Source organism: Aethalodelphis obliquidens, unplaced genomic scaffold, assembly GCF_003676395.1.
Source record: "Aethalodelphis obliquidens isolate GAN/ISIS:26980383/991018 unplaced genomic scaffold, ASM367639v1 scaffold31, whole genome shotgun sequence".
NCBI lineage: Eukaryota > Metazoa > Chordata > Mammalia > Artiodactyla > Delphinidae > Aethalodelphis > Aethalodelphis obliquidens.
Genome location: NW_020837975.1, coordinates 15,637,060 through 15,657,506, shown reverse-complemented (window position 1 = coordinate 15,657,506; position 20,447 = coordinate 15,637,060). Strand labels below are relative to the sequence as shown.

Sequence of the window (20,447 nt, the reverse complement as noted above, 5' to 3'; positions counted from 1 at the left end):
GTTGTAGTGCACAGGCTTAGTTGCTCCACGGCATGTGGGAGCTTCCCAGACCAGGGCTCAAACCTGTGTCCCCTGCACTGCAGGCAGATTCTTAACCACTGTGCCACCAGGGAAGTTCCTTTCTATTCTTAGTTTGCTGAGTGTTTTTATAATGAATGGATGTTGAATTTTATCAAATGGTTTTTCTGCATCCTTGGAGATGATAATATAGTTTCTCTTTTTTTGGTGGTACATTGCATTGATTGATTTTTTTATTTGAGTATAAATGACTTACAACATTATATTTGTTTCAGGTATACAACATAGTTATTTGATATTTATTTACATTACAAAATGATCATTGGGATGCATGTATTTTTTTGAATTAGCATTTTCGTTTCCTTCAGATATATCTGATTTATCTTTTTTGGAGTTTATAGAATTTCTTGAATCTGAGGCTCAATGTCTTTCATCAATTTTTTTTAACATTCTCAGCCACTATTCTTCAAATATTCTTCTAGGATTCTAATTACATGTATGTCAGACTTTTCACGATGTGCAAGATGTCTCCTATGCTTTTTTTTGAAATTTCCCATCTCTTTTTCTCTCTTCTTTATTAATCTGGATATTTTCTACTGACTGACCCATCTTTATTAATCTTCTCTTTTGCTGCATCCAAAATTCTATTAAGCCTATCTAGTGAACTCTTAATTTCAGGGTTTGGTTTTTTTTTCAGTTATGCAATCTCCATTTGATTCTTTTTTTTTTTTAATTTATTTATTTATTTTGGCTACGTTGGGTCTTCGTTGCTGCACACGGGCTTTCTCTAGTTGTGGCAAGCTGGGGCTACTCTTCTCGTTGCGGCACACGGCCTTCTCATTGAGTTGGCTTCTCCAGTGGAGCACAGGCCACCAGGGAAGTCCCCATTTGATTCTTTTTTTAAAAATGTCATTTTAAAGTCCCTTTCTGATTACCCCAGTGTCTGGGTTGCTTATAGACCTGCTTTTGTACTCTGGGATTTTTTCCTCTTAGTTTTCAATCACTTTGTTCTGTATCCCACTATGCCTAGGATTTTTTTCTGCTGGATACCAGACCTTGTATGTGAAAAAATGTAGAAGCTCTGGATGATGATTTCTTCCAGAGAGGATTTAATTTTCTGGCAAGCGGACAGGGATGTAGTCAGATCAAGGTTGATCTTTTTCTACTTTGCCCGTATTCATAGAAGGTATACCTAGGGTCTCAGCTGAGAGCCTGTGGTGTTTACCAGACCCTTCAACCTTGGTGAGCACTGAAATCCAGCCCCTGACTCCCTGGACCCATAAGATGGATGAAATTTCTGCTCACCTCATTCACCTCCCAGCTTCTACTCTTACCCCATACGTGTGCAGCTTTGGAGTTGACGTATATTTCAAGGAGAAATTTCATGTAGAATTATAGGCTCACTTCTCTGCAGTTACCTCCTGTCTGAGATTGTGGTCCCTCATTATCTCTGTACCTCAGCCCCAAGCTCCAACCTCTGCCTCTCCAGCCCAGTGAGACTGCCGCAAGCCCTAGACCACTGCTTCCCATGCAGCTTCTCTTACTCTCACATTTAATTGGCAAATTCCCTGAAGGAAAAAATGAACTTTCCTCTTCTTCAATTTCTAGTGCCTCAAACCCTGACTGCCTTGGCTTTTTACTGATGCCTCAAATAAAGTGTGCTTCCCAAAGATGTCCACATTCACATCCCTAGAACCTGTGAAGATGTCACATAACAAAAGGGAATTAAAGTTGCAGGACTGGAATTAAGGTTGCTGATCAACTGGTAATCAAGGGAGATTATCCTAGGTGATCCAGGTAGGCCCAATCTAATCACATGAGCTCTTAAAAACAGAAGAGGGAGGCAGAAAAGTGGGGAAGATAGTGTACATCAGAAGGACTTGACACTGCTGGCTTTAGAGATGGAGTAAGGGTGTCATGAGCCAGTGAATGTGGTGGGCTCTAAAATGGCTCTTGTAGCCAGTAAGCAAACCGGGACTTTGGTCCTACAGCCAAGAACTGAAAACTCCCGACAATCTGAGCAGGAAGTGGTTCTCTCCTACAACCTCCAGAAAGTAACATACCTACCAACACCTTGATTTTAGTCCACGAGACCCATAGCAGACTTCTGACCTATAGAACTGTAAGGTGATGCATTTGTGTTTAAGCCGCTAAATGTGTGGTAATTTGTAACAGCAGCATAGAAAACTATTACACAATTGTTTTGCATTTTGTCCAGTTTTTCTAATTGTTCTCAGGTCAACAATTAGTCTCGATGTATCAGTCAGAGTAGAGTCAGAGTCAGAACCACTGTGCTTATGGGATAAAGGTTTTATTATAGGAATCAGATCTTCCAGAGCTGTGGGAGGATTTGGGAAAGCGAAACCCTAGGAAGGAAGTTGGAGGATCAGAGAAAAAGTCCACAACCCATCAATTTGGGAAGCAAAGCACAATCACCTGACAAAGTAGTTGCAAAGTGACAGCTTACAGAAAGGTCTGTAGGAAGCCATGCTTCTGTGGAACTGCTCCCTCTGTGGGTCTACCACCAAGTGTCTGGTAGTGAGCTTGGAGCCTTTGTTGGGAAATAGGATCCTCAGTCAGGAGGAAGAGCTGGATGGAGAGTGGAGGAAAGGGAGGATAAGCTAGAACCACCAGCACTTCTGTGGCAGTAACTGCATCTAACCACAGTGAACTTCAAAGGTTAATAACTGCTTCACTGCCATCTTCCAAATCTTGCATAAATTTCTCTTTTGGCCAACTCTACTCAGAACCATATAGGGAAGGGAATTCTGGAAATGTAGTTTCAGTTTCACCAAGTTGACACAGTACCAAATAGTCTACCCTTTGTCAACTTGGTATCCATACACCATACACTTTTTTTTCTTTCTTTCTTTTTTTTTTTTGCGGTACGCGGGCCTCTCACTGTTGTGGCCTCTCCCGTTGCGGAGCACAGGTTCCAGACGCGCAGGCTCAGCGGCCATGGCTCACGGGCCCAGCCGCTCCACGGCACGTGGGATCCTCCTGGACCGGGGCACGAACCCGTGTCCCCTGCATCGGCAGGCGGACTCTCAACCACTAATACAGTTAAAAGTGTATGGTGTAGGGCTTCCCTGGTGGCGCAGTGGTTGAGAGTCCGCCACCAATTCCACCCCTGGGTATATATCTGGAAAAAATGAAAGCACTAATTTGAAAAGATAATGTGCCTATCAACAGATGATTGGTTTAAGAAGATGTGGTATACACATACAATGGAACACTAATCATCCGTAAAAAAGAAGGAAATATTGCCATTTGCAGCAACATGAATGGACCTAAAGAATATCATACTAAGAGGGTGTAGGCATGGCTTCTCCTACTCCCAGTGTCCTCCCGTGTGAGGAGGGGTCCTCAGTGCCCCTAGAGGCACTCCATCTGTGGCCCAGGAAGCACTAACTTCAGGGCAAGAATGTTCTAGGCATTTGTCCAAATGCCCAGCTGGTCAGGTGTGATGCTGGTGGTGTTCCCTCTGCACCACAGCTCTCACACTTTTATGACCACAATCATTTATAAAGCACATGGGGAAGTGTGTGTGTGTGTGTGTGTGTGTCTCTAGGCTCATCCCTCAGAGATTCACATCCAGTAGTTGGGAGAGACCAGAAATGTACATTTTTAAAAAATGAGTCCTTCCAAGCAACATGGATGGACCTAGAGATTAACACACTAAGCGAAGTAAGTCAGACAGATAAAGACAAATATCATATGATATCACTTATATGTGGAATCTAAAAAACAATACACATGAACTTACTTACAAACAAACTCAAAGACATAGAAAACAAACTTATGGTTACCAAAATGAAAGGGAGGGAGGGGATGGATAAATTAGGAGTTTGGGATTAACAGATACAAACTACTATACATAAAATAGATAAGCAACAAGGATTTTCTGTATAGCACAGGGAATTATATTCAATATCTTATAATAACCTATAATGGAAAATAATCTGAAATATATTAATAAATATATATATAACTGGATCACTTTGCTGAACACCTGAAACTAACACAATATTGTTAATCAACTATACTTCAATTAAAAAGAAAGGCAGTCGTCTTCCAAGAGGGATGAAATGAAAACTGTGATTCTTCTTCAGGTGTGGCTCTGAAGTTCCACAGCATCACTTCTATATTTTGCAGTCAAAGCTGGTCACAAACCCAGTCCAGGTTAGAGAGGAAGGGAAATAGGCTCTATCTCTTGGTAAGAAGAGCAGCAAAGAATTTGTGCCCGGTTGTAATCCACTAAACTGGTTGTGGAAATCTCTTTTTATCTTCTTTAAGGCAAATTCTCAGAATTGGAATTGCTCCATGGAAGGTATGCCTCATTTTAAAAGCTTGAGACTTACCCAAATGGCCCTCCAGTTGGGTTTTTCCAGTTTTCATTCTCATTAACAACGTTTGAAAGTCAGTTTCCCTGTGCCTTCACCAACACCAGGTATCATTACCTTTTTTAATCTTTTCCAGTTTAAAGAAGGGGAAGGTCTGACCACTGCATTTATTTGCATTTTTGAATACCATTGAGGTTGAATATTTTGAATGTGTTTATGGCCATGTGTCGCCGTTCTTTTTTGAATTGCCTAATCTTGTACTTTGCCCATTCCTCTCTTGGGGTATTCCTGGGTTGAGTGCTGATGTTGGTCCGAAAACTGGGTTACTAAAGTTTAATTGACCTAAAACAACCCAACTAGGTTTCTAAATGTTATGAATTACTCTCACCCAAAAAAAATCTATCTCCATTTCCATTTGTTTATTCTCTACTTCCCTAGATCATATCACCTTTTTCAGTTCTTTCTTTTCTCAGATTCACAATATTAGAACTGCAGAATCACCTCATTTTTCAGTTGAGGCTTTTGACAACAAAAGAGGAAAGGGTCTTGTCCTTTCTAAAGGTGGGAAGTCTATTCAGTTTGAATGCATGGTACCTCTCTTTTGGTGTAGTCAAAACTACACCAACAATGCATTTAGCCCCTTTACCAAAAGGGTTGTGTCCTTGTGTCTGGCACTAAGAAGTTCAGTCTATCCATAACTTTTGCCTCATGAATAACTCAGATCCTAAATTCCCCCTGCCCCTACTTAGCTGTGTGACATTTTATAAATTGCTTTAACTTTGGGGCCTTGGATTACCCATCTGTTAAGTGGGAGCACTGAACTTCTACTCAGTGATTCTGAGACACTCTTTTTACTCTTGAAGTCTGTTGTTTAAGAGGGCATTAGAGAGAATGGATTAGGGGAAACCAGCATAGGTGAAAGTTGACCTTTAAGAAATTTATTTCGGCCTACAATGTCTATTTTTGAAGGTAACCTAATCAAAGCTTTTTAAAAATAGTTTTTAATTATAGGTTTGAAACTTCGTGTTATTTGTAATGCCTTTTTAGAAGCATGAAAATAGCATTTCTCTCTGTACCAGCTTTGTGCTTTCCCATTTGGTAAACACTGATTTTATTTCTATCTGTTGCCTGTAGGAGTAGACCAAGCCAACTCAGTACTTCCTGTTTACCTCCTGGTCTTACATATGGTAGATTGCCACAGACCTGCTCTCAAAATAAGCTTCCTTGGTTTAATTCTGCATTTTCTGGTTAGGCAACTGGCCTGTCAATACTTGAACAATGAAACAGTTTGGCTACTGAAGACTTGTTCTGACATTCCCCCTTCAAATTGTCAGTGGAAAGGAAAGTCACTTAATGTAATGGCAGGGATAATATAATAGTAGGATTTACATTTAAATGGGGGCATCACACAGTACCTTTCATTTGAGAATATCAAAGCATTTCCAACTCTTAAACTTGGAATGTGTGACATGGGCGAACACAAAGATAGTAAATAACCTGATTTCCTCTGGAGATTCTCAGTGCTCTAAATATCTATTTTTTAAGGAGGAAGATTGAATGTTATGTGTATTGAGTGAATAGAGTGTAAGCTTAGAAATATTTTATGTTCCCATCATAGTTTATTCTGCTTAGCATAAATCATCAGCGCCAACTATAACTTACCATTTACTGGAGCTTTTCCAGTTGTATTACACTTTTCAGTTGTATTACACTCACGTCAGACACACCTTCGTACAAGTCCCTCCAAGGTCAATAGTTTAGAAATTCTGCCTCTTCCATCCCCTTCTCCACTCAACACTTATGGAAATATATGCTAATTGGAACAGAAGCAGCCTACCCAACTAACAGGGTTAGACCACTCTTAACACAAGATTAATGAAATAGAAGTTTAGGGTAAAAATAACATTTTTCAAGCCCTAAGAGTGTAGATGCCAAGTAAAAGCCAGCAGCTTTCCAGGATCAGTCAAATCCCACGCTTTGCCCTCCTTCAACTTCGCTCAACGGAGTTGAAGAAGAGGAAATCCTGTACGCCCACCGTTGCTCTTGGCCACTGTTGCCACCCTGTGGCCCTCCCACCTTCCCTGAAGCCACAGCTCAGCAGTCACCATTGTGGAAAACAGGACCGCAGACTCAAGGTGCAGAATGAGACTCTACACATTGTTTACTGAGGTGACACACAAGCAGGAATGATGAGGCACTTGTGCACAGGTAGCTACCTGTATTCATGGCCGGCCTCTGTAGGTGTGAGATTCATGTCCATAAGAGGGCATTTAGAGACCACAGATATTTAAAGTGACAGATATTGGCAAGAAGTTGAGTTTGTGAAGTATTCTACATTGCTGATTTGTGACTGAACCATGGGTTAAGAGACATTTAGAGCTATCAGAGGCGTAGAGAACAGTATTTGCTCAGAGGGAGAAGAGCCTAAGGATCTTATCAGTTTGCTGAGACTGGAATTGGCATCCTGTGTGACAGACCTGTAATACTGGGGGTGAGGGGCTGATTTCCTTTTAAATTTCCAGGATCTTTCAGGATCCAAAGGCAGCCTTCACCTCTGGATACTCAGCTCTTTATAGACACCCTGAACTCTTCCAAACTGACCAATCACACTGGAAATAAATTTCGCACACTTAAAAAGTGATACTCTTTCGCATCTAGTACCCAGATCTTAGTTTCTAAGTATTCTCCACTGATATTCAGGCTCCTTGGAAAAACGGCTGATTCCAGGACTGGGGCAGGGAAAGAGGCCTTGAAAAATTAGCCTGGAACATCCTAATTCACCAGAAAATAAAGAGTTGCTCAAAGAACCCCAGGGAAATATCACAAATGGGAGCCTGAAGAGGCTCTCACTGGCTAAATCTGGGAAAATGTGATTATAGTAATGGGTCATCATGCATAGAATAAGATAAATAATTTTGAGTTCATACAATATAAATAAGTAAATAAATAAGGGAGAAAATGAAAGCTCTTCTTTGCCATAGAATGCCAACTAATAAATATAGCTGGAGTTATGGCATTAAAAGATCATCAGTGGGGGAGAAAGACTGATAAGGAGTAGAAATTTACATAGTCTCAAATTATCTCCCCACAAATTACCTGTTAGTTACAAAGGAAAACTAGTAACAACAACAAATCTGATGTTCTTTCGGTTGTTCCTTGTAAATATTGTTAAATTTTTTTATTATTTTGGATCACAAGTGTTAAGCATTTCTTTTGCTTGAATTTTGTCTTTCTTGAGGTCATGCTATTAAATAAGAAATGCAGACAGAAATTCATGTATAACAGTTCAAAGAATACCTCCAATGATGACAAATCCTTTGATAAGATACACTTTGGGTAAACGCCTAATTCCACTCTTTTTGTTCAGACCTAATGAAATTGTTCTCCCCTCCGAAAGCCAGATCAGGCTAACCCCGCAGCACATCAGAGACATGAGGAAGCAGAACCCACCCGCCCCCCTCATCCCCCACACTTGGGAGGGAGCTCGAGAGCTACAGCACTGGGTGGGCAGAGAGGTGGCCCTTCCAGGTTGGCCACTGAACTACATCTGGTGCCTCCCCTAGGGAGGATTCTGACCTTCTTTACTTCTCCTTTTGTTGTCTGTATAAGACCAGAAACACTGTTTCCAGTTACTGTGGTGGTTAGGTATCTGTGGCAGGCAGGATGCTGGTGTCCAGAGAGGGCAGGTGGGGTAAACAGAGCCCCTAGATATTGCTAGCTCAGCCGGGCTCCTGGCTACCTGGTTACGTGATGAACTGCACCAGCATTCCAGGGAGACAGGACAGGCACCTTGAAGACTACATTCAGACACTGAAATACACACCCACCAAACAGCCATCCCAGACCTCTAATCTTACTTTATGACCAAACTATAATTACATTACAGCAATTACTTGAATATTACATTTTTATTACTGTTATGTCATTATGTCTACTAGGAAAAGATATGCCTACTTTAAGCAGTAAAGTTCTTAATGACTCATTTAAGCTCTTTAAGCTCATTTTAGCTGCCTGAAACCCCTGACTTAAACATTTTGGCCAAAATAATTTTTAGAGCCTGGTGGGAAGAACAGGGTTAATCTCCATCTATATTGTTGCCCAAAAAGCAAGAAAACTTCCACTGGTGGGTGTACTTCTAGAGGTTAAAAAGTTCCAGTCAAGGCTGATCCGAAAGTTGTGTTACATTTAAGAACTGTGTTTATAAAGCCATCAATTCTTTATCATCTATTGATCAGTTCCAACTACTGACAAAAAGTAGAGAACTCAGGAAACATCCATGCCTCCATCCTCCAAGTGTGTGGAGGCATATTTCCCATACTTCCAATGTGAAGCAGGAAGATTCTTCGAGGCCAGCTTGGCCCATTTTTCAGCCCTTTCTCCGGAAGCCAGTGGTTTACTTGGAACTCACAAAGGACACTCCTCAAATAGTTACTAATGTAAGTACATTTTCTAATCATTATATTTTACTTCATTACCTCTTTTTAGGTAGTGTCTCATTAGGCCTGATCTTGCTGAAAGATTCCAAGCTGTCAGACTCAGTATATTTTCTCAGCAGGGGGTCCTTTGACCCTAACCACTTTGCAACTTAACTGTGTCCCTTTCCCAAGCAGTGCAGGCCCAGACAAGCATATGATGCCCCTTGTCTCAAAAATAATTCTATACTTTGAGAGCCAGGATTCAGACCCTTGAATGTGGGGAACTTACCATATGAGCTGATGAGTCAAAATATCTAGTTTTAACCACTTTTGAATTTTTTTACACATACAGTTACCCCAAAATACTCTGTGTACTGAACAAGCACTTTCCTGCAAGAAAATGAAGCAGCTAACAGGTTGTGCTTCCCTTAGGTCAACCTAAGCCCAAGGGTTGTTTTTTGCTTCATTTTTAAAAAGTCCTTTTGGCAAATATATGTCCTCTATGTTACTGTGTAAAATTCAGTGCCTAATTCTACAGTTATGTACATCTGCCGGACATATACGCTGTTAGACATTCGTGGCTGCCTACCAATGTGCAAGGTATTACCAGGTCTATTTTTAACATTGTTTTGGCAAGGCTGTTGCTGTGGAAGAAAAAAAATTCCTATAGAATTCTTAATGAGAAAACTGAATGATTCTTTGAAATGTGGTTGTGATTCCCTGACTTATTCAGCGGTGATGTCACAGGTGCTGAGAAGCAAGAAACAGTAGACTCGCTCGTTTGCCAGCGCGCTCTCAAGATGCGCCAGGGGGGAAATGAAACTCATCTCGCATGTGGTTGTGCTGAGCTGCGCTTCCCGCCACTGCTCGGGGGTCACACAGGCCCCTGCTCGGGACGTGTCTCACACACTCGGTTTGTCATCCCTGTGAGCCTGTGTCATGGAAGGGTGCGCTGTTTGCATGTGTTTCTTATAGAACTTGATCAGCCCGCTGGCCTGCCTTCTGTTCATGACCCACATTTGTCTTAGAAAACAGCCACCTTGTTCTAGCTGTTGGAGAAAGACAGGGCTTTCCTCCAGCTCACCTGAGTCCCTTCGGTCGCTTAATCAGCAAGTGGCGAGAAGTTCAGAGAAGTCTGTCAGGACAGGAGAATGTGCTCCGGCCTCCTCGTCACCTAATTTGAATCCTGGGCCACACTCTTGGGCAGAGGACACAATGGCTCATCAGGTGGTGTCCTGGTCAGGTCTCAGGTGGGTCTGTAATATTAAAAGAATAATATAATATTAGTGAATGCAAGGCAGTATCTGAAAGGAAAGCCAACGTTCCTTTGACGTTTATAAAAACATTACTGTAACAAGTGAATTCTTTCTGTGGGATCTGTTAAACTAATATGCAGTAAATATAATGGTTCAAAGTCAAAATCCCATTCTTGATTTATGGATTTACCAAATTAACCTGCCAGACTCTCGTCCTTCTTGCATAGGCGAAACTACAGAACCTTTCCACAGTCGCACTTCAATCTTCGGCTACGCATTCCAATCCCAGACCTGTCGCTGGTACCGCGAACGTTTTCCCCCTTCTCCTGATGTCGTCTCAACATCTCAGGGTCGTTGGCGTTTTCTCAAGACTGTAACCCTTACGCAGTCGTTTATGGGACCAGCTGGTGACCTCACACACTCCCCAACTGTGCTGCAAACCATTTCAACACAACCCCATGCCTCGGAGTTTTGATAACTTGACCTGGAGCTCCTGGGTCTGTAGCAACTTGGGGGCAGCTCAGTACCTGCTAAGGTATTGCTTCCCCTGCCCCCGGCCCCCCAAAAGGGCTGTAAAAGGTTAGGGTTCTGAGAGGTGGGCAGAGGCTGTGGCACACACACTCCTGGAAGGCCTCCTTTCTCCTCCTCCCTGGCACATGTTCGTTCTGACGCCTCCTTTGCTAAGGGCCACGTGCTCCAGACCAGCAGCCACAGCAAGAGGGCCCAGCTCTGGGGTGAAGAAAAGAGATGCCAAGGCATCCTCAGAAGGACGCTGTCCTTCCCCTCACACATCATCCGCTGCCCGCAGCCCAGCTCCCCTGAAGCCCTGGAGGGGCGGCCACGGGCAGAGTGAGGCTGACTCAGAAATGCCCCCTTTGTGCCTCTTTTGCCGGTAGCAGAACTTCAGTAGCAGAACTTGATCTTTCAGGAGTCTCTTTGGGAATCTCTGGGTCTTCTGCTTTTAACAGCTAAGTGAAGCAGTATCCCCTTATAAAAGGAAAAATGCCGCTTCAAGATTTGCTCAAGACAGAATGATGACACTTGGCAAGTCCAAAAAGAAGAATACTTCGCTGCCCGCTCTCTGCTCCCAGATGTTCGGATCACTGAGAAATGGTGCAGCCAGGGTGAGGGGGTGCGAACTGCTTGCTTATTTGGTGTCTCCTTGGGGGGGGGGGGGTTATAAAAAACAAACAACAAAAACACACACGGAAAAGCTCGACACAATAAATAAACCATTGACAGTAACCCAAGACGAAGCGCTCCTGCGAGCTTCTGAGCCTGTCTGTCTGTTGCTGTTCTGCAATTAGCCGAGGATGCTCGTGGAGTGTGCTAACGCAGCACTGAGCCCCGGGCCAAACACCTCCTCAGGTTTTTTTCCCCTCTGTGTTTTGCTAATCCCTGGATGAAACATAATCGCAGAGCAATGTTCAAGGTTGGACGCAACAGGGAGGAACTCGGCGTTGGCTCCCACCCAGTGGAAATAACATGCCATTGGACTTGACAAGGCAGGAGGAAGGATGTTAAACAAATACACTCCCTCCAGCCTCCCTAGCAGTGGCTCGCTGCTCTCCACAGAAGCCCCAAGTTTTCCCAAGCTGCTCACTCAGCTCCCAGGTTTCATCACCTGAGATATGTTGTATAAGATTAATAGGCAGGGAGGCCAACGAGCAAAAATTCCAATCAGGAAAAGAATGGAAAGAGAATTAAGTCATTTATATCCATCCCTCTAGGGCAAAATTAAAGTAACAAAAGTATCTGTATATAATAAATATATAATTATACATAATAATTAAACTCCAGCCCCTTGCAGTCATCATTCTTTTTCCCTTTCTCTCAAACCAGAGGAAAACATTTCTCCTTATTGTGATTTCAAGCGCAGACTTCTGAATCAGAAGTTCCAGGTACCACCTGACTTCCTGTCATTTTGTGTTCTGATGACAGCATGGGAAAGGGAATCAGAGAATGGGACAGAATTTTCTCCAGTGAACAGAGAAGGCTCTCTAAAAGTACTCATCTGTTCCACATAAAGTTATCTAAAATATACACCCTCGCAAGTGTATGTATTTGTAACTAATTTAATCTTTTTTTTAATACATTTATTTTATTTATTTTTGGCTGCATTGGGTCTTTGTTCCTCCTCGCGGGCTTTCTCTGGTTGTGGCCAGCGGGGGGCTACTCTTCGTTGCGGTGCGCGGGCTTCTCATTGCGGTGGCTTCTCTTGTTGCGGAGCACGGGCTCTAGGCGCACAGGCTTCAGTAGTTACGACGTGTGGGCTCAGTAGTGGCTCGCAGGCTCTAGAGTGCAGGCTCAGTAGTTGTGGTGCACAGGCTTAGTTGCTCCGCGGCATGTGGGATCTTCCCAGACCAGGGCTCAAACCCGTGTCCTGCGTTGGCAGGTGGATTCTTAACCACTGCGCCACCAGGGAAGCCCTCTCAGTTAAGGTTTACAACAACGCTCTGAGATTGATAGTGTTATTTTTACTTTACAGGTGGAAGTCTGGGGTGCAGAGGGGTTTAAGACCACACAGATTCAACCATGGAACGAACTGGAGATCTCCACGTGGTTCCAGACAGAAAAGCGGGCTCCGAGGAGTCAGGGAGGCAAAGCTAGAGGTTAAAGACAGTAACAACAGCAAATCCCCCTACTGTCAGGAGACTAACAAGCAAATAAATAATAAATAATAGAGCCTGGCCTCGTGCTCAACCTTTTCCTAAGGAGCTTAGAAAGTGCTCAGATGGATATGGGGAGGGGGAAGGGTAAGCTGTGACAAAGCGCAAGAGAGGCATGGACATACATACACTACCAAACGTAAGGTAGACAGCTAGTGGGAAGCAGCTGCATAGCACAGGGAGATCAGCTCGGTGCTTTGTGACCGCCTGGAGGGGTGGGATAGGGAGGGTGGGAGGGAGGGAGATGCAAGAGGGAAGAGATATGGGGATATATGTACATGTATAACTGATTCACTTTGTTATACAGCAGAAACTAACACACCATTGTAAAGCAATTATACTCCAATAAAGATGTAAAAATAAAAATGAAAAAAAAACAAAGTGCTCAGAGGTGATCTTGCGTCTTGTCCAGTTATAGTTGAGTTGCGTTGTAGGTTTGCTGAGGGCATATTGTCATAAATCCGTGCTGAAACCAAACCTGGAGCAGGTCTCCCCTCTCCTGTCGGTCCAGCTCTCATGAAATCAGACGTGATGGAACCAGGAGGAGCAGCGTCAGCATTTTTACCTGATCCTGGGATGGAGAGGGTAAAATGACAGCCTTCGTTACCGCACCTCCCGGAGTGGATCCATGTGGCCTTTCACTGACTCCCTCTGGGCTTCTCTCCTTTCCTCTGAAACCATGAATCCTCTTTGACCTCAAGGCCATGAAGCCAAATATGACTGCTGGCCCCGGACGAGCTCCTATGGCTGTTACCAGTGTCTGCAAGCATGGGTATCACTCCATCTTCCTGCGGATCATCCAGGACCCTCTGAAACAGCCTTTTCTCTTGTATTCCGCGAGCCCTCAATGTGTCAAGCACTGTGCCACGTGGCACAGGAAGGATGCAGCTTCTGCAGTGTTTGCTCAGCCAAGTAAAGTGAAGCTCGTCTCAGTGTAGACTATTCACTATGTGATTCTCTCAGCCCTACTGCCTACCAGAGTTTGCTGCACTTTCCTGGACGTGGCGACGAGGTGAAGTAGTGAGAACTTCCTGCCAGGCTTTGAGTTCTGGCTGTGGTCCTGGTCAGCTCTGCACCCTTGGGCATGTCTCCTGACCTCTTGGAGCTTCAGTTTCCTCATCCATAAAAGGGAGGAGATAATTCCTACCTCACAGGAGTTGAGTGGTGCCACTGTGACCCCACCTCCAGCTTTCATCAGATTCTCTAACTTTCTGGTTTATTCTGAAGATTCTTTTAAGTAATCAGCAAAAGCCAAATGTTCCATCTACTCCCTGTTTTTTGTTTTTGGTTTTCATTTGATGATTTCCTCCAGAAAAGTGTTTTGCCTGTCTCCTGGGTGAACGTATCCCTTGCCAACTTCTTTGAAAGCCTTTGACAGAGGAGAACACGCTTCTACTAAATACCACCGGGAAAGAGAATGGAGGGAGGGATAGTACCCCCCTTCTACCTAGAGAGCCTTTCACAGACGCAGTACTTCCTCACCTGCAGCCTCAGCTCATCCCACAGCAGCCCTGGGTAGTGCTCAGAGCTGGGACCATCAGCCCATCTTCCAAATGAGGAAACGGAGGTTCGCAGAGATTGCGTGGCTTGTCTGGGGCACACAGCTGACACGTGAAGCCAGATCTCTAAAGCAGGTCTCCGACTCCACATCAGTGCTCCTTCCACCACAAAGAACCTCTTCGGGGAGAAGTCCTTTTCCCTGTTGCAAATCCAAGAGGGAAAGTTTTTGACTATGGCCTAGGTTATGAGAGTTGGGTGGCAAGGTGACCCAGGCCTGCCTTGCCTCCTGCATTTGCTGGAAGACTTGCTATAGCTTCCTTTTCCAGGAACACAGAGAATTAGGGCCTCTGTTTCTGTAAGTGATGGAATTAATCCAAATCTGGAATCACTGTAAGTCCCGGATCTCATCCACCAGCCCAACCTCACCCAAGTCTCCACTTGTTACTTCATGTGAGGGCTTGCATGAGTAATTATTCTGTTTGAGCCTCAATTTCCTCATCTTTTAACTGGGGATAATAATACCTACTTCTCATGGTTGGGATGACGTATTCTCATATGTCAACAGTTACCATATTGTAGGCATCTTATGTGGGTGTGTTATGTGCCAGGAATTATTTTAGGTACTGCAGGTAAACAGTGAACAAGATAGAAAGGGACCTTCCTCTTGTGCAGCTTACCTGCTAAAGGGGGAAGGTCAATAATAACCTGACTAACGATGAACAAGGTAAGTCCCAAAGAGTAATAACTGCTGAGGAGATGTATGATTGAACATATAAATGAACATTTAAAAGTACTCAAACTGTGGCTTCCCTGGTGGCGCAGTGGTTGAGAGTCCGCCTGCCGATGCAGGGGACGTGGGTTCGTGCCCCGGTCCGGGAAGATCCCACATGCTGTGGAGCGGCTGGGCCCGTGAGCCATGGCTGCTGAGCCTGCGCGTCCGGAGCCTGTGCTCTGCAACGGGAGAGGCCACAACAGTGAGAGGCCCGCGTACCACAAAAAAAAAAATAAAATTAAAAAAAAAATAAAAGTACTCAAACTGAAAGAAATAATCTTAATTGAATATTGTATGGTGAAACAGCCACACAGAGAAAACAATATTTCAGGTCATTTTTAAAATACAGTATTCTGATTATACATCCCTAGTAAGATATATTCCCAGGACAAAAAGAACCGTAAAGAAATCTTAATGTTTATTCAGTAGCCTTCTTATAATTTAAAGTTACATTGGAAAATTAATATGAGTTCATAATTCTTTTTTCTCTTAAAAAATAACATATTTCCTAGCTCTCTCTAGCCATTGAAAAGGCTTAGAAGCTGACAGCCCAGTAGCAATAAGTTCCTAGTTTTGTGGTCTCTAAATCTGATTTAGTGACCACAATAAAGGAGCCAAAGATTCATGGTGAAATGGTTGATTCCAGGTCTAAGGCAAGAGATATACAAGATGAGCCTTGGATATCTTGCACAAGAAAGCAAGGAAACAACCAAAGACTAATTTTAATGCATCTATTCAATAGAGCCGGGGACATTAAAGAGTCTTCTTGAAGGGGCTTCTCTTGGCCTAAGGATAACTTGAACATCAAAAAGATCAAAACACATCAAGTATATATATACATTTCAGCCACAAGCTTAAAACAATTCTAAAACAAAAAATCACACGTTACCTCTTTGCAGGTGACTGAGCCACCAACTCCGAAATTTGCTTTTAAATTTGCTTTTAAAAATTGGGAGGAATTAACCATTTATCCCATCTTTGCTGCATTTTGGTATAACCAAGTTGTTGTTAGGGGAAAGTTTTCCTTTGTAGAAGAATTCCAGGTAATAAATGCAAGAAAGACTTATAGAAGTCTAAAAATCACCATTTTGAAACTCAGTGAAATAACGTATCTAGCAACAATCACTGAAGGCTGCTGAAATCACTCGGTAAAAGGTTGGTGGAGAGCTTTGTGATGGAAGAGTCAGGCTGGCACCACTTCAACCCCCCAGTCAATCATAGCATCACTAAAGGCGGGACAGCTGAACACGGTGTGTTTCATGATGTGATGTGCCCCTATGAAGTATCACCAAACAAACTTGAATCTGCGTCTGTAGATCTAACTACCGGTGTACAGGAAGTCCAGCAGACAGAGGAAAAAATCAGGGAAAACAATCAACCAAATTGAAAGTGTGGGACCTCCTTCAGGTCAAACAACCTGATTTCTCCACCAAATAGATGACGTTAAAAAGGTAGGGAAGGAAACAACTTAACTGTCCATCGATGAATGAATGGATAAAGAAACCGTGGCATGTAGAGAGAGAACGGAATATTAGTCAGCCATAAAAAATACAAAATCTTGCCATTTGCAACAACATGGATGGACCTCAAGGGCCTTTTTATACTAAGTGAAATAAGCATAATAATAAGTCAGACAGAGAAAGACAAATAATAAAAATACCATATGATCTCTCATAGCTATATGGAACCTTTAAAATAAAAAAGCTTATAGAGGGACTTCCCTGGCAGTCCAGTGGTTAAGACTCTGCGCTTCCACTGCAGGGGGCACGAGTTCAATCCCTGGTCAGGGAACTAAGACCCCACGTGCAGTGTGGCATGGCCAAAAAAAAAAAGTTTACAGATATCAAAGATACAGATGACAAATTTGTGGTTGCCAGAGGTGGGGTGTGGGGCTGGGAGAAAGAGGGGAACTGTTTTTATTTTTCAGTTTAAATAAATTGAATCAAAATAGAAAGAAAAAAAATGAAGAGGTGAATAGAATATCCATGGACTGGGGGACAACTTCAAGAGGTGTAACATATGCATAATTGGAATACAAGAAGGAGAAAAAAAGCAAGAACAGAACAGAAATATGTTTGAAGTAATAACGGCCAAAGTTTTTGAAAAATCAGTGACAACACAAAACCACAGATCCAGGAAGCCCAGAGAATACAGTTTAAGGTAAATACTAAAAATTCTACACCAAGTATGTCATGTGTGTATTATTAGTCAGGGTTGTCCAGAGAAACAAAATCAATAGGATACGTTGGATTGACCGAAAAGTTCGTGTCATAGGATCTTACGGAAAAATCTGAAAGAACTTTTTGGCCAACTCAGTACATGTAGCTGTGTAAGAGGAAATTTATTATGAGAATTGGCTCACATGATTATGGGTGAAGTCCCACCCATAATTATATTAATAATTATAAAATATAAAATAAAATTAAAAGGTGGGGGTGGTAGGTAGGGGAGGTTTTAAAGAATAGAAAATAAAAAAAACTTGGGAGATATAGAAACCAAGTGCCATGTGTCAACCTTGGTTGGATTTGAACAAACCAACTGTAACAAATCAGGAAGCTTTGAACGTGGACTGGCTATTACTGATCTTAAAGATATAATTTTAAACTTTTAAAACATGATGTCACAGAGATACACCTTAAGCGTTAGAGATGGACACTGAATTATTCAGGGTGAAATTAAATGATGTCCCTGTGTGACAGGCAGAATAATAACCCCCCAAAATGTCCACATTCTAATCCCTGGAGCCCGTGAATATGTTACTTTACAAGGCGAAGGGGATTTTGCAGATATGACTGAGTTAAGGATCTGTAGATGGAAGGATAGCCTGAATGGGTCCAGTCTTAAGCACATAAGTGATGGAGGAAGGAGGCCACAACTCAAGAATGTGGGAAGCTTCTAGGAGCTGGAAAAGGCAAGGAAACAGATTTCCCCCGAGAGCCTCCAGAAAGAAACACAGCCCTGCCAACACCTATAAAATAATCAATTTGTATTGTTTTAAGCCACTAAGGTTTTGGTAATTTGTTACAGCAGTAAATGAAAACAATGCATATGGGATCTGTTTTAAAATGCTTTAGAAAAAAAAGTGAAAAATAGATGAAAGATTAGAAAAATATCAATAACTGTTGAAATTGGAAGATGGGTACTTTGAGATTCATTATACTATTCTGTCTACTTCTACATTTGAAAATTTCCACAATAAAAGGGTTTTGAAAAATGACTGGAGGGTGGGGAGTAGTTGAGGGGAGAAGGAGAGGGTTTGAAGGACAGGATGGTTTCATGGTACAGCATGAGATTAGAGGTCTCAGACCAAAGACCACCAAGAGTGACACGTTACGTGGATTAGAGAGCCGGCTCCTAGTCACCAGTGTGCTGCTGAATGCTCTCTGTGTGGACCAAACCAGGAGTAAAGGACTCTCTCCAGAAAGCACAATAAATCACTCATTTACTGAACGTTTCTTGAGCACCTACTGTGGCATTGATCACTAGACGTAGCCTTTGTGCTCTAAGATCTTGACCTCATGAAAGAAACAGAAATGTAAACCAGAAAGATGGCGGAATTCAAGGCCTGCTCATTGAAATCACACACTCCTTTGGCAGAAGAGGTAGGAGTGAGGTCTCATTTGTGTCTGAGAGGGAGAATAATTTGTGTCCATCCGGCCCTGGCCACACCCCACCCCATGAAAAGTATTTGTGGGCTCACCAGCCTGGTTGGCACCCATTCCAGCCACATGAGCTCCTGGACCCTTCACACTACCTCAGGTGGGGAAAAAGTAAACATTCTCCCAAACTGGCTGAAGGAAAAGGGGGTTTGGTAATGAGGGGTCAGGGCAGTAGCTAGGGCAGACCTTACGAGGGACGGCCACTGGGACCGAGTTGGCTGTAGAAACACAACAACTTCTCTCTGCCAGCTCTGCCCACCAGTGCTCTCTCCCTTGTATGGCGGGATAACATGCTGAACAATTTGCTTTCCTTGGACCAGATCCTATTCAGTCAGTGGCATCCATTGTCTCGGAGTATTGGGGCTGTTAAGCTAAAAGGAAGGGAAACAGGCAGAAACCATCAATGCCCGTTTTTGGAAAACAGACTTCTGACATTAATAGCAAAAACATTAGTGCTGAAAGCCAGGGTTTTTGATTGGCAAGAGCCAGGCTATTGTGGGAGCAAAAGAGTCTGTTGCACTCTAAAAACCAGATTTAGGAAACACAAACGGCAAAATCCTGAAGAGCTCTTATGCCATGGGCTAGACTGATGGCCTCGATGACTAGGAGAGGAAAGAGACCACCAGGTCCCAGAGACTAACTGATCCACAGGCTGGGAAACAGACGAGACAGACAAAGGGAGATCGGCAGGGTCCAGGGTGAGAGGATGGAAGTGGGCTCATTACCTAGAGGTGGCCAAGCCAGTGCCTGAAGACTCCTGGGTCCTATCGCCTGCCCGGAATCCCAGTGGGGAGTCTCATTTTAAGTCAAGTACCTCCATTGGTAGCAGCCTTCCAGCCCGAGTAACGCCCCAAGACGCTGCTCAGCCCATCCTAACTGCATCTACTGTAATGGCGCAGGACACACATGAGCTCCCCAAACGGAAGTGACACACAGAAGGGGGTAGAGTATGGAAGTGAAGGCCCCCAGCACCTTCCTTTACATGGGACTGAACAGCCCAGGACCCTTCCCTAAGCGAAGAGAATGGTGAAACACTGCCCTCTTAGACAAAACCAGCCACCCCAGACACAGAGGCACTGATCCATCAGCTGGAATCACTGCGTTGAGTCCTCAGGCTCCGGACGGACTATCCAGTTGGCTCAACTTGGGTCAAGAGCCTCCTATACCTCCCATCTGTGGTTGGCCTACAGCTTCCTCCCCAACGGCACGCGCTCTGGTTCCCCCCATGTCAAAACCTGTTGTCCAAGCCTCACCCCTTGCCGTTGTGGTCATCAGTGACCCCACACCGCCAAGTTCAGTGCCACTCCTCTCCTTAGCCTCTCAGCAGCTTGCGGCCCAGCTGACCACTCCCCGCTTTTCCATACTCTCTTCTCTTGACGTCAGCGATGCCATCCTTGCCTGGCTTTCCCCCGACCCCGGGAGCTATTCCTTCTCAGTCTCCTGGCTGGTTTCTCCTCCTCCGATCACACATTTACTGTTGGCAAGCCCAAAACTTGGTCCTGATCTTTTCCATCCACAGTGTCTCCCTAGAGATCACACCTACAGATCTTCCTGGACTTACGATGGGGTTACATCCCAATAAACCCATTATTAAGTTGAAAGTACCATAAGTCAGAAATACATTTAATACACCTAACCTACCAAACACCATAGCTTAGCCTAACCTACCTTAAACGTGCTAAGAATGCTTATGTTAGCCCACAGTTGAGCAGACTCATCTAACGCAAAGCCAGTGTTATAATAAAGGGTCGAATATCTCATGTAATGTATTGAATACTGTACCGAAAGTGAAAAACAGAATGGTTGTCTGGGTAT

General features: G+C 43.5%; 1 protein-coding gene across 1 annotated transcript in view; it reads left to right on the top strand.

Moving 5' to 3' along the window:
* The window catches only part of SUPT3H (SPT3 homolog, SAGA and STAGA complex component), a 446,906-nt gene extending 434,039 nt beyond the window's left edge, over positions 1 to 12,867 (top strand). Inside the window, exon 13 of the mRNA XM_027127428.1 lies at positions 12,521 to 12,867. The gene's annotated coding sequence lies outside the window, so the exon portion shown is untranslated. The remainder of the gene's footprint in view (positions 1 to 12,520) is intronic.
* The last annotated feature ends 7,580 nt before the right edge of the window (positions 12,868 to 20,447 follow it).